The sequence below is a fragment of the Aulostomus chinensis genome, chromosome 4 (genome assembly GCF_037954235.1).
Source record: "Aulostomus chinensis isolate RoL2024-O1b breed Wild chromosome 4, RoL_Achi_v1.0, whole genome shotgun sequence".
Classification (NCBI taxonomy): Eukaryota; Metazoa; Chordata; class Actinopteri; order Syngnathiformes; family Aulostomidae; genus Aulostomus; species Aulostomus chinensis.
The window spans coordinates 21,672,035-21,686,737 of NC_141323.1; the positions used below are offsets into that span (position 1 = coordinate 21,672,035).

Here is a 14,703-nt window from a genome sequence, read left to right on the forward strand (position 1 = left end):
TCCCCCCTCCACAGATTTGCTGGTCCAGCCAAACATCTCCTTCTCTGCCTTCACTGACGGCGTCTCTGAGGTGAGGCAGCAGGAGACTCTGCTGCTCCGGGGCTCCAACTTCACCATCAGTTGCTCTGTTGAACCACAGTACCCAGGAGGCCTGTTCCAGCTCATCTTCTCCACCTCCAGCACAGCACAGAACTACACCCTACCAGCGCTCAAGCACTCCGCCCAGTTCCTGTTCTCAGCAGCAGACCACACCCACCGAGGGAACTACAAATGTGTTTATCACCTGTCCCATGTTTTCCCCCATCACTTCTCCTCTGAGAGCCAGGAGCTCCACCTCATCATAGCAGGTGACAACAGGACCAGCTGGAGTCAGACAGAAGAATGTGACCCTGACTACATTTACATGCATTTTCTACTCCTCTGTTCTCCTGCTTCTTGTTTTTAGCCTGAAAATGACAACATTCTGATGAAGCTGTTTTTTACATGACTATGCAAAATAGTCCAGCTAGCTAATTCTAACTAGCTAGGCTAGTCTGAGAGATGAAGGGCGGAGCTAAAGTTCACTGTCAAATTGATCATTTTCTTGATAGTCCAACAGGCTCCTGAAGAACAACTTTGGACTCAAATGCCCCGTGAAAAAAGAAATCTATAAGTCCAAGGAAACAAGCACCTTGGTACAATTCAGAAAGCAGACACCTGTAAAGTGTCATGAGATAACTTTTGTTGTGATTTGGTGCAATATAGATAAAACTGACTTGACTTGTCATTTGTTTGTCTCCCGTCCAGTTAAAGTGTCTCACACTGTGAGACTCTACAGTTTTAATTCCTCCTGAAGTTCATTCATGACAGAAAAGCCTCAAACCTAAATAATATTGGTCTGTCCTACGTTTTCATTGAGAAATGCTCAGTTTTGAAAACCCACCCAGAATAAACTCTTTCTAGAATCCTGATTAAATCTGGACTGTTGTCATTTTCAGAATAACAGTGGAACGATGGCGGACGTGTAAAAATAGTCTGTGTTAAATGAATCCACCAACCTTCTGGGAAATATGCTTCTTGTCCATCATCCCCAGAACCAGACAAGGAGACAGAGACTCTCCTCTAGGGAGCTGAGACCCACGCTAGTTAGCTTAGCACATTGAATAGTAGCGGTTGGGAAGTGTTAGCAAGTGTTAATAGTTTCTCCAGAAACATTTGTTCGTCCTATCATTTGCTCACGTGAAGGTCCCACTTCAAACTCAGTGTCAGAACGAACCTGACAGGAAACGATCTCGTTGCAAGAGGCCCCAGACTTGAACTGGACAGTTTGAACAAACAGGAAACAAAGAGAGAGGAAACGGCATGAGGTTCAACACGTTGGTGAAATCAAACCAAGAAAGTTGTAATTACATGTTCTGTGTGTCCATGAGGGAGCTGAGACCAGCAGAGACCAGCAGACCATGAGTTAGCTTAGCATAATGAATGGTAGTGAGTGGGAAGTGTTAGCATCAACTGTCTCAGGATCATGATGTTGGTTTGTCCTGCAGTCCTCCTCCTCCTCCTCCTCCTCCTCTCTTACAAAGTCGGCCATGATCAGTCGCAGCAGTCGCTCTCCTGCTCCAACAAACATTTGGTTTTGGTGGCCAAATCACTGCTCCCAGTCAGGAAAGTAGTCCCAGCTATGTGTCTGATTCTAAAATTAGAATGTCTGTTAAAAGTGATCCACAAGCCCAGATATATGAATGCGGCTCCAGACTGAGGGGTATCTGGACGCTACATGTGATACCCAGGATGAAGACTAAGGATCAATGAAGAGAGAAACGATGGATGAACGTCTTCTCAAGGGCGTTTGATTTCTGAGGCTTCGTTGGGCCTGTGGGAAAAATCTCTCAGCCTAACCCACGTAAGCGTCAGAGCTCCACCTACTGGTCAGGTGGAATAAATTCAAAAAATAGGGGGTGTCTGTTTTATGTGAAAACACATTAAAAAACAACATTTTCTGTCTGTTTATATTAAAACTTTTATTTTCTTTTTTTTTCAGTTCCTTCCACAGACAACGACTGTTTGGGACTTTTATGCTAACACTTCCCACCTCCTACCATTCATTGTGCTAAGCTAACTAGCATGAGTCTCAGCTCCTAGAGAAGGGTCTCCATCTTCTAGTCTGGCTCTGGGGATGATGGACAATCAGAGACTTCTCCTAAAAGTTAGCTTGTTCCTTGAACATGCAGCCTTCCATCAAGAACCTTCAACCATCAACATGTCTGTGGTGGTCAGTGGTGATGTCATTGATCAAATGTGCTGATTCTAAATGTTTTTCAGTGCCTTTAAGTGATTTCATCATCAGAGCGTCCATCCACCTTCTGATCCTGGGGTCATGTGCTGTCTTCTTCTACCGCTACTTTAAGGTAACACGACGTAGCTTCGTAGTCCTTGGCTATGAGCAGTTGTTTCAGCAGCAACTGGAGGTCTGAGCTGTCATGTCTTCCAGGCCAAAATGGAGCGGCAGGCAGGACACCAGGAGAACACTGAACTCAACGCTGGTGATGCTACAGAGGAAGGCTTGGTTGATGAAGAGGCTGGAGTTCACCACCAAGACACCACGGACGTGTGACTGCAGCGCCACCACAACTGAGCTCCAGGCTTCTTCTGTTTTCACCGTGATGATGTTTAAAGCAACAGGACGTCTCCTAATTGCAGTCTTGTGGTTTTTCTCATGTTTTCATGATCGTCCATCTCTGTTCTCAAGGTCAAGTCTCAGTTCTGGCCTGTTTTATCAGATAGATCAAAGGTTATTGGAGGTCCCTGAAATGAAAACTCCATGTTCTCAGTTCTGATCCTGCATCTCTGTGGTCATGGCTCATTTATCTCTCCACACATGACAAACCAAAAACATCCCTTTTCCAGTGTTTTTACATCAAACTCCCTGTTTTTCTTTTTCTCTCTTCCTGTTAAAACAATCCAAATATTTGAGGACTCATCCTTCCCTCAGTGGTGTCGACTCATTTTCCATCCAATGGAAACGTCTCCTCAGATTTGGATGCCCCTCCCCCATCCACCACGTAATGCACTGTGGCCCCAAAATACTTTTTTCCCATAAACATCCAAGAAGAAGTGGCTGTAAAACATTGGATTGATTGTTTTAGTCTCTACAGCCCAAACTGACTCGTTCCACTGACAGAATAAAACTGATGGAAAGTCTGAAGGGACCATGATTCCATTTTTGTACCCACTTTTGTTAGCAGCAAGCTAACCACAAGTAGCCAGAGCAGATCAAGTGAACATGTTCTGCTGTGCGGGGGTGCGTTCACTGCTTCTGGCTCAAGTAGAGGTCACATCCTGTCACATGACCCATGAGGACAGAGGTTCTGTTCATCATCAGAACTGTTGAGGAGCCGTCTGAGCACATTTTGATGAAAATTAATCACAAAATCAACTTTAAACAAGTTCCCATCTACCAGCATAGCAGAGATCAGCTCATGGTCCAATACTGGGCCTCCTCCTGATTAGTAGGCTGGATTTTTACAGTGAACATTTGAAGTCACCAAATGAGAGATGGAAACAAAATGAAGTCCAGTTTGATGCTGGAAAACCACTTCTTTGACAAAACTGTGTTTTTCTCAGCTTTCGTTAAAAAATGACAGTTTTTCATGAAACCATCCTTCATTCAGGTGTTGATGAAAAATATAATAGACTCACTGACAACAAATCTTTTGAAATGAAAACAGACACCTTGGTCTTTGTTCTGATGAGCTCTGATGTTGTTCAACTGTTGGTCTCTGAGCCTCAGCACCCCTGCCTGTTTGAAGGCGTATTCTGTCCAAGTAGAGCTCATGATGTGTTCATCTGACCAAAATAAAAATGGATGAAAATGTCAAGAACCTCCCTCCCAAATGTGATGTCTTCCACTGAAACAACTCTGGAACATTGAGAGGTTTCCTCCTCCAACAGTCCTGTCTTCTTACCAGCTTTGCTCTCTCACTACTGTTTAGTGTTGGAGAGATTTTGTTCTGTGACACCTGTGAGGAAGAGACTTCTATTCTTCTTTATGATGTCATGACCTGATTTCTGGAGTGAAAGTAGTTAGTGTGATGTCATAATGAGCTCCTTGATTTTCTGTTATTTTTGGTAAGAGTTTCATTGTTTCACCTGTACATGCGTAGTTAAGCCAGAAGGGGGCAGTTGAGCTCATAGAGTGCTTGATGACATGAAAAATCTGTAAAAAAAAGTGTTCTTTTTCTGCGGTGGTTCTGCTGATGCTTCCAGTTCTCGCCAATGCTGAAGTAATAAAAGAAGGTGTTGTCCAGCAATGCTGTCTGTCTTCATGGTGTCTCATTGACTCCTTCATCTACATATCAGGCCACAGCAACAGTGCTGTCCCTCACTCCACAACATTGACACTGAGATTCCCACTAATGATGAGTCAGCACATCCTGACTGTTATGATGACCTCAGCCTGAATGCTCCTCCTTCTTGAGATGCCAGACCTCAAAGGACTCCAGTTTGACTCAGAGTCACTTCTTCTTCTCTTGGACAAATAAATGGATGAACAAACACTAACATATCAATCACGATTTAAACCCACTGGCAAAACCAATGTTTCCACTTTGTTGATTTTTACAATTTCCTTTAATAAATACAAGTGGGTGGAGCCCAGATGGTCCAAACCTGTTTCCTGTCTCCTGTCATTGTGGAGAGTCTCTGTTCTGTCCTGCTGCTGTCCAGTTGTCTCAACTGAGCCAACTCAGACTCACACCCTCTTCATCAAAACATGATGTTTGGTCGAGTCCTGTCACATCAACAGGTGACGTGGAGGAAGTCATCAGGAGACGCGGCGATGTACAGCTATGTGACATCAGCAGAACTGTGGAAGTTTATACTGAGTCTCCTGATGACAAGTGGCAGTATAGAGATATTAAAGAGGGTCTGAGCTAAAACTGAACCTTGGGGAACTTCAACCTTTGATCTCAGAGTTTTGTGTTTGATCTTAGAATTCCTTCTTTGATCTCACCTTGATTTCTCAATGATTTCTTTGTGGACACAAATTGTCTTTGATCTCTCAGTCTTCTTCTGTAACCTCACCAGTTGAAGCTTTCTCACCACTTGGATCTCATGTTTCTGACATCTCTGAGCTTGTTTCCTATCCCCCTGTCTCATATTGATGAGGTCATACAGCCTGATGATGTCTATGGTTCTCCTTTGAGTGGTTCCCTCTGGGAGAGGTCTCTCTCTGTAACTTGTGTGTGTGTTTGGTCGTATCCTGTTTCTCCTTGACAGCACTTTAGTGTTTTTACCACTGGTGTCTCATCTGTGATTCACCTTTTATTTTACTGTTTTGTCAAAGATGAAGGTGTGTGTGTCGTCATTCATTAATCATGTGATTGCTCATGTGACTGTGGTCACGTGTATGCCAGATGGCGCTGTTCTTTTCTTTTGCAGATGAAGCGCTTGTAACGTCTCTCACTCTGATCACTTTATGCTATTGAAGCTACTCAGATGTAGCCTGACTAGCTCAGTCAGTAGAGCATGAGATGCTTAATCCCAGGATTGTGGGTTCAAGCCCCATGTTGGACGTTCATCTTGAACATCACTGCTTGTCCTCTCACTTTTTGCAGCTGTGGGAGCTTTGATTGTGAAAATTGATTCTGCAAAGACCTGCCGTGAGGCTGGGCTCTCCTCTGTATTTGGTTGCTAGGAACCTGAATCAGTCCTCAGTGGAGCGGTGCTGCTGAGGCTGAGTGAGGCTTGAGTGAGGGACTGAGCAGGAGCAAACAGGTTCAAGCAGGTTCAGGCAAACTCCACTTAGTCCACCAACATCAAAGCAGAGGAACTGAGTTCATCGAACAAAATGATTCATATCATCTCCACTTGGAATGCTCTGGAACTAAAAGTACACTTAAAATGGCCGACTTATGACAACAGAAGGAACTTTGAAGTAGATTTGATTTATTTCAGTCAGTGACATTGTCATTTTTTTCAAGAACTTAGTTCAGGTAACTTCATTGTTTTACTAAGATGAGCTTAATGTTATAACATTGAAACAAGACCTAAAATATAGTAAATATAGTGGAATATATTGGAAAATATCCTGCAATATATTAAATATTATATTTCCATCCATCCATGTTCTTCTGTCTCACACGTGAAAGCCACTGGGATGAGGGTTATTTTAAAGATCTAGAATATCTTGTGAATATCTGGAGCTTAATTCCAGCAGCAGACCTCCTCAGGTGATGGAATTTATATTTGACATGTTTACCATTAAATGAGACACATTTGCAGTCCATTGAAATCTACTTGTGTTCATGGTGAGTTGATTTCAAAACATGAGCTGACAGAATCTACGTTTAGGGAGGAACCACCATATCCAGGGGTCTGGACCTTTTTGTAGTCAGAGCCATCAAAGTAGCAGACTAAGCTAGCAGACATTAGCATTGAGAAGAAACTGACCAAACACCGCCCTATTGCATTGTGGGAAATTTCTGCTTGGTTTGTGTCCATCACTACACACAAGAAATTTGTCTCATGCTGCCGTGACCCGGATTCAAACCGGGGTTGCTGAGGCCACAACACAGAGTACTAACCACTATACGATCACGGCCTCCTCAACACCAGATTGAGCTTCCATGTCTTTGTCTCAGGTGAGATCAAAGACAGATTTCTAAGATCAAACACAAAACTCTGAGATCAAAGGTTGAAGTTTCCCAAGGTTCAGTTTTAGCTCAGACCCTCTTCAAGGTGGAACCAGCAGAGGAGCTCAGTAGAGACAACTGGACAGCAGCAGGACAGAACAGAGGCTCTCCACAATGGCAGGAGACAGGAAACAGGTTTGGACCATCTGGGCTTCTGTCCACTTTGATGGTTTTTAAAACATTGATGGAAATTGTAAAAATCAACATTGTGTTTAAATCATGATTTCTGATTTCTGTTCCAGAAGCTTCTTCTAGAGTTGAGCCTGAATGAGTGGAGGGACCTTTTTGATCATCAGGACTGGTTTTTGATGCCCTGATGGTGCATCAGGGTCATCGTGGTCCTCCACCATCTGCAGGGGTTCCAGGACTGTTGTGGTGTTTGTTAGAACTAAAGGGAGAAGCCCTCAGACCTGGAGAGGAAGTCCTGGACACCAGCAGACCTCTCAACACCTGCAGCATTTTTTCAGCTCCACCAAACCCAACATTCACTGCCTCCTCATCATCTGGGCATCAAAAGCAGCTCAGACCTGCTGCAGCTCAGCAGACCTCAGCCATTTTTAGGATGTCTCCATGATTCTCCTTCACATGATTTTCATTCAGAAACAATAGAATTGTCAAATACCACAACAGTTTTCAGCTTGCTGGTAAACAACACACACACACACACACACACACACACACACACACACACAAATAGTTTGTGTTTGTGAGAAGATTTAAAAAATCTACTGTGCTGTGTAGAAGATTAATTGCTGCATATCAATCCTCTACTCATGTTCATGGGAGTGTAGTTGTTGTGGCCGAGTGGTTAAGGCGATGGACTAGAAATCCATTGGGGTCTCCCCGCGCAGGTTCGAGTCCTGCCAACAACGTTAAACTGCTGCTCCAGAGGAGACAACATCTGCTCCTACTGTAGGTCCATGTGTCAAAGGTTTTCTTTCAAGGGCTTTAGCAGCTGATGATGAGGGAGAGAGAATTGGTAGCATGTTGTCTTGTCTCAACCATTCTGGTGTTGACCAAAATCTTTGTTGATACTCCAGTGGTGGTGAAGGTGATGGAAATTTTCCAAGTGGGACGGTTCCATGTTCAACCAGTTTCATCTGGAACTGAGGTGGAGCTTAGGGTTAAGTAGGAATTGGTTTGGTTTCGTCCCTGGGAATGTCAGTTGGTGTGTGTGTGTGTGTGTGTGTGTGTGTGTGTGTGTGTGTGTGTGTGTGTGTGTGTGTGTGTGCGTGTGTTTACATGCAGACTTTCCCTTGTGTCAGCTGATTTGGTTTGGAATCCATCTGAGTCAGGACATTTTGAGAAAATTCTCTCATGTAGTTGGAGTTATTTTGATTTACAACACTGGAAAAAAAAATCACCTCCCCTCCAAAAACCCTCGTCTTCAACTTTGTACCCAAGTTGTCTCCTCATCAGGCACCACAGGATCCAGTAGGTTCAGTTAAAACAAGTCATTAGAGATTTAAAAAATGTCCATCAAACACAAAATAAGGCTTCAAATAGGTTTCCAATTTCATTTCATGTTGACACATTTTGTCCATTTAACATCAGGACTGCTCCCGGATCGTTTCCATGACCTCATCCCAGCACCGGAGTACCACCCAAGTTCATCAAGGACAGCAAACATGAGCAGGTCTAGATTCACCTCCATCTTTGGAGGTTGTTGAATTTCCTCCTGAGGACCGTCAGGCTGTTTCCTTACTTTGCTGTGACACAACAGCAGACAGCAACAAGGACTGCTGCAGTGCACTTGGTAATTGGATGCACTGAAGTCATCCATTCATGTCAGTGATGTCACTTGGCAGGACTGTCATTGTCGTCTCATTCTAGAAAAGAATCCAGACTCCACATGTGGCTCCCATGATAACTGATGGACCTCTGGTTGGAGGCTGGACGATGATGTTTGGTCTGGGGTGGTTAAGATGGTGGGGGCTGTTTCAGTTCTAGTGCTGAAGGCTTTCACCATGACAGTCAGACTCTCATCTGTCCTTCATGTTCCCTCAAATGTGCAATGTGGACCACACACACTGAAATTTAGCCTGAAAACTCTTCATGAAAAGCAGGTGACTCAGAGTCTCTGTGGCTCAATCGGTCAGCGCGCTCAGCTGTTAACAGAGAGGCTGGTGGTTCGAGCCCACCCAGGGATGATGAACAGGCTCTACCTAGGACTCAGTTGATGAGCTGCTGAGTTGCTACTTGATGTCCACATTGGTCTGTTTCATCCTGAGTAGTTTGATCATAACAGAGTCGTTGCATCAATGATCTGAATGTGGACGGACAGATTGACCCTCCCCAGCAGACATGTGAGAGATCTCTTGATGAGACACTTTGTGGTAAAGCCAGATTCTGCCAGTCCCACTGACATATTTCAATCACACATGTTCAGAGATGGTTTTGTTTTCCTGAATACATTTATTATTTTCTGATCACCTTGTGGATTTTTCGTCATTCTCCTCATTACCATACTTTAGGTTGCAGTATGTACACCTTAATTAGTCTTGGGTTTCAGAAATCATACAGCATACAAATAATAGCAGATTGAAACATATTTATTTAAAAGAATTTAACATGGTCACACACACACACACACACACACACACACACACACACACAGAGCCTGTCTTTGGTATAAAATGGTCTGTCACGTTCTCTCACATTGCACAACAACAAAACAAACAAAGACGGCCATGTCCAGTGTGGTCCTGGATATGACCACTGGACTGCAGGGTCCCAGTATCACTGTGACAATTCTTTTACCAGCTATGACCTTGGACAAGAACTTCTCAGGAGGAAACTTATCATGGTGGCACAGTGAAGAAAACTGGACCTGAGCTGCCTGCTGAAATCTTGCAGGTGAAGGACAGAGCTCCACCTCTTTTATAGACACCACCACTGTTGGCTCATGTTGTCAAAAAAAGTGTGTCAGTTTTTGACACACACGCATCTAAACACACACACACACACACACACACACACACACACGCATCTAAACACACACACACACACACACACATGCATGTTCTTGCACACAGAGATTTTTCCTCTATTTTTGTTTTTTCCTGGTTTTGAACCAGTAGTTGGTTTCTTTTGGTTTGATTTGCTTGACTGGTTGTTGTTTGTTTGACCTTGCAAATCCATATTTTGGGTTCTGGCTTCTTCTGCTTTTCATTTTGTGTTTGTGTCATGTGAAAGTGGCATATTTAAGACAAAAGACACTGTTAGAACAGAAAGATCCAGAAAACCCACCAACCAGAGGTGTGTCTGGTACAGATGTGGAATTATTGGCTCACACAATGTTGAGGCAACTGGGAAGAAGACAAACAAAAGAGGCTTGTGTGATTCAGACATTCATCAAAAATGGTCCTTTAGAACTGTTCAATGTGTCATGACTTCAGAAGCTCAAATCCTCTCTAAGTTCTAGTGAGAGTGGAAGAGATTATAAAATGAGAGAAGCAGGGCCCTCACTCAGAGCTGAAATAGCTCAGTTGGGAGAGCGTTAGACTGAAGCTCTAAAGGTCCCTGGTTTGATCCCAGGTTTCAGCAGAGGAACAGCATTGACTTTACTTTCCAGTGGAGGAACTGCAGACATGAAGGAAACTAACATCTTGTCCTGTGCATTCTTATGACATTCAAGACATTTTTGGAGCCTCTTGTTGGATTTTGCCACAGAGAATCAGAGCCAAGCAAAAGCATGGTGGACTTGAACATGGAGGATTGAACAAGTCAAGAAAGCAGCAGTTTGACCTTCACAGGTGTTTCTTTTCCTGTCTAAATGCAGTAGAAAGAGCCTGAGTAGCTCAGATGGTAGAGCATCAGACTTTTAATCTGAGGGTCCAGGGTTCAGGTCCCTGTTCAGGTGCTGTGGATGTTCCAGTGTTTGACAACATGGTACTGGATGAAGTTTAGTGTTGAACAAACTGTCATCATCAAAAGTAGAAGTGTTCTTGTCTTACCACTGTGAGACTGTTGCTAGAAAAGTGACCAAAAATAATTTCATGTGGCATGCAATTCACGAAACCCCCACATTAATGGTTGCAGGGGGGCTGGAGCCTATCCCAGCATCTACGGGCGAGAGGCGGGGTTCACCTGTGAGCTCTGTCAGGTATGAAGGAACCTGACTGTTGAGGACGTCAGACCTGCAAAGACACAAACACACCCACCAACAGGACCCTGCACACACAACGCTGCATAGGACCCAGGCCTGGGGCCGTCACCAGTGTTCCCATAGAAACCACCAGCGTAGTCCAACATTGGGAACATGAACTGTGTTATAATACTTTTCCAGACGTCTCATGGAAAAAGTCAACAGAACGACAAAAGTCATTTTAGCCAACCAGATATTTGCTTGGACACTGAGTTCATGTGAAATTTAAATGACAGCTGAGAATCACGCCAGAGGCCTGGATATTCAAAGTCTTCAACTTTTGCTTTTGTTGTTCCATCAAGAAAGCCAATGAGCCAGTTAGTTGACAACCAAGAATCAGGTCAAACGGAAAACAACATACGATATGAGGTTTTTCTTGTTTCTTGACGGGCAGCCAAGAATATTTTCAGCATTGGATCATTAAAGTCTGTTTCATTTCTGATGTCGTGTTCAAAAATAATTGCTCACCTAAGAGGATTCTAAAAAGTCAGACTTTCTCAGTGATATTCTCTTCTCAGGCTTTCAAATCTTTTACATTTCCATTTTCCACAAGTGAGTAGAAAGTTGTTACTGTCTTTGAATCCAGGATTTAAATCTAGGGTTCATTTTATGAGGCTTGAACCCTGGATTAAAAGCACATCATTAAATGACTTGTAGTGATATTCTCCTGTTAACATTCCAAATTATTCATTGAGATTTGGACTTTACGGAAACATTTTTCCAGATTTTGATGGGCCAGTACAGCAGGAACTGGGGCTCATTCATGTAGTGGTGTAAATTTGAGCCTGGGTTTCTTCCCCTGCAAGATAAATCTGGAAAGCATTTTGTTCAATTCAGAAACGGTTTTGAAGGCAATTTCTCCAGTTGGTCCTGGAAATAGAAAGAGATCTTGTGGTAGGACATTTGTTTTTACTCTATCAACCCTGTGACTCAGACTCAGAAAGGAAATGGAGTTCCATCTTCTTCTATCATCTTCAAGGAGTTCTGGCCCCAATCCAGGTGGAGGTTTTCCTCCATGTGTTCTGGAGGTGAGTGATTAGAATGGAGAATTTATATCCAGCAGAGCTTCCCAGTGTTTCAAAGAGTTTTATTAATGCAGGTCCTGTGTTAGGGGGCTCACTTCAATATGTTAAAACATCATCAGCGTCCAGCGCCACCTTGTGTTCTTCTCCATTTATGTGGACACCTTTAATATTTGTGGTCTCTCTCAACCACTGTACGAGGGGCTCGATATGAAGAGCTGGAAGCAGCAGGAACTGGGGGGTCATGTCTCATGGTCTCTCTTATTTTGATATCCCATTTGTGTCCTGTTCTTCCAGTTTTAGTTTGATGTCGAACCTCCCTCTCATTGTCATTGTTTTGGAACCAGTAGTTGGTTTCTGTTGGTTTGATTTGCTTGACTGGTTGTTGTTTGTTTGACCTTGCAAATCCATATTTTGGGTTCTGGCTTGTTCTGCTTTTCATTTTGTGTTTGTATCATGTGAAAGTGGCATAATTAAGACAAAAGACACTGTTAGAACAGAAAGATCCAGAAAACCCACCAACAAGAGGTGTGTCTGGTACAGATGTGGAATTATTGGCTCACACAATGTTGAGGCATCTGGGAAGAAGACAAACAAAAAAGGCTTGTGTGATTCAGACATTCATCAAAAATGGTCCTGTAGAACTGTTCAATGTGTCATGACTTCAGAAGCTCAAATCCTCTCTAAGTTCTCGTGAGAGTGGAAGAGATTATAAAATGAGAGAAGCAGGGCCCTCACTCAGAGCAGAAACAGCTCAGTTGGGAGAGCGTTAGACTGAAGATCTAAAGGTCCCTGGTCCGATCCCAGGTTTCAGCAGAGGAACAGCATTGACTTTACTTTCCAGTGGAGGAACTGCAGACATGAAGGAAACTACCATCTTGTCCTGTGCATTCTTATGACATTCAAGACATTTTTGGAGCCTCTTGTTGGATTTTGCCACAGAGAATCAGAGCCAATCAAAAGCATGCTGGACTTTAACATGGAGGATTGAAGAAGTCAAGAAAGCAGCAGTTTGACCTTCACAGGTGTTTCTTTTCCTGTCTAAGTGCTGCAGAAAGAACCTGAGTAGCTCAGACGGTAGAGCATCAGACTTTTAATCTGAGGGTCCAGGGTTCAAGTCCCTGTTCAGGTGCTGTGGATGTTCCAGTGTTTGACAACATGGCACTGGATTAAGTTTAGTGTTGAACAAACTGTCATCATCAAAAGTAAAAGTGTTCTTGTCTTGCCACTGTGAGACTGTCACTAGAAAAGTGACCAAAAATAATTTCATGTGCCATGCAATTAACAAAAGACCACAAATAACACTGGTCAAGTTAATTTTATTTATTTTGCACCAAATCACAACAAAACTTATCTCATGACACTTTACAGGTAGAGCAGGTCCAGTACCAAACTGGCTTGAAGGTAGCTCAGCATGACTGCACATTGTTGTTTTGGAGAGTTCAAGATGAAGAGAACTCTTCCAGTTCAGGACATTTTCTTCCCACAAGTGAATATAGCAGCCAACACCTCCCCCACAGAGAGGCTGTAAGAGACCTGCCACACCTCTCCAGTAACCTGGGATATGATGGCAGTGGTGGGATTTGAACTCACACCTCCTCAGACACTGGAGCCTTAATCCAGCCCCTTAAACCGCTCGGCCACACTACCTCAATTTGCTAGTTAGTGAGTTGGTCTGTGAAAGGCATGTTGAAGAGGAAGTAACATAATGATATAAAACTTACTCTGAAGGGGGACCCCTTTCCTCCCGCGGTCACAGGAAGTGACGACAGCGCCGCTAGAAGCACCCAGGAAAGAAATGGTAAAAGGACTCAATTTGTACAGCTCCTTTCTACCTCAGCACGCCACGCTAGCAAACCCCCTTTTGTTTGGTTTGGTTGTTGTTCAGTGACTGTGGATGAATACACAGGAGATGTTGAGCATGAATTTGTGTTCCCTGTTCACTTGAATATATGCAGGAGTATGAGGTGGAAATAATACTGTTTATTTTTTATTTTCAAAATTTTTTTTAACCTGTCCTGTTCAGTAGCTGAGGCAAGCAGCATCAGTGTTCCTGGTGCCTTGTTGTACTGAAGCAGTTTTATTCTGCATAGGAGGAATCTGATAAACTCCTCCTATCGCCATTTATGTTTAATTTTATTAGGAATGGTGTTGGTTCATTGATAAAGCTACCGGACTGAGGCTCAGGAGTGGACAGGAAGAGAGAACAGGGACAGGACAGCGAAGATAAGGGGGAGGGGGGAGACAAAAACAACAACAGCAATAGCAGAAAACAACAATAAAAAAACACAAAACAAACAAACAAACAAAAACTAACAAAAAACAAACAAAAACCAAATAAACAAACAAAGAAAAAGTAACAACAACAAAAGAAAAAGAAAGAAAAAACATTGGTTGCAGAATTTCCGGTGCAGGCTTACCATTTGGTTTAATATAATTTTAAGATAAATGTCTGAGTGTGTGTTTATGGGTCAGTTGTGCGCTCCATGCATGTATGTGTGTATACGCGTGTGTATACGCGTGTGTATACGCGTGTGTATACGCGTGTGTATACGCGTGTGTATACGCGTGTGTATGTGTATGTGTGTGTGCTACGGTTTGTCTTGGATGCTGTGCATGGCTGGCTGTAGCTGATGTGAGGGGCCAGGACATTCGCACCCCCAGTCCAGGATAGCAGGTAGGTCAGGACCAGGTCACCAGAGCACCCAGAAACCCCCAGAACATGGGGAGCCCCCGGCCACCCCTTCCCCAGGAAACAGCCACAGGCCCAACCCATGCCAGGACCCATAGGAAAGCATAGGAGCAGCAACCCCCACTCAGAAGCAACCCACAGAGAGACGGGGCAGAGATGACCCTGTTCCCG

The 14,703-nt window shown here is 43.6% G+C and overlaps 3 non-coding genes across 3 annotated transcripts; all 3 read left to right on the forward strand.

Annotated features, from left to right (window-relative positions):
* Positions 1 to 7,461: 7,461 nt before the first annotated feature.
* On the forward strand, positions 7,462 to 7,543 carry trnas-aga (transfer RNA serine (anticodon AGA)). Its single transcript has one exon. It is a non-coding gene; the product is annotated as a tRNA-Ser (tRNA).
* A 2,601-nt stretch (positions 7,544 to 10,144) lies between these two features.
* Positions 10,145 to 10,217, forward strand: trnaf-gaa (transfer RNA phenylalanine (anticodon GAA)). Its single transcript has one exon. It is a non-coding gene; the product is annotated as a tRNA-Phe (tRNA).
* Positions 10,218 to 12,899: 2,682 nt separating this feature from the next.
* Positions 12,900 to 12,972, forward strand: trnak-uuu (transfer RNA lysine (anticodon UUU)). The gene has a single exon. It is a non-coding gene; the product is annotated as a tRNA-Lys (tRNA).
* The last annotated feature ends 1,731 nt before the right edge of the window (positions 12,973 to 14,703 follow it).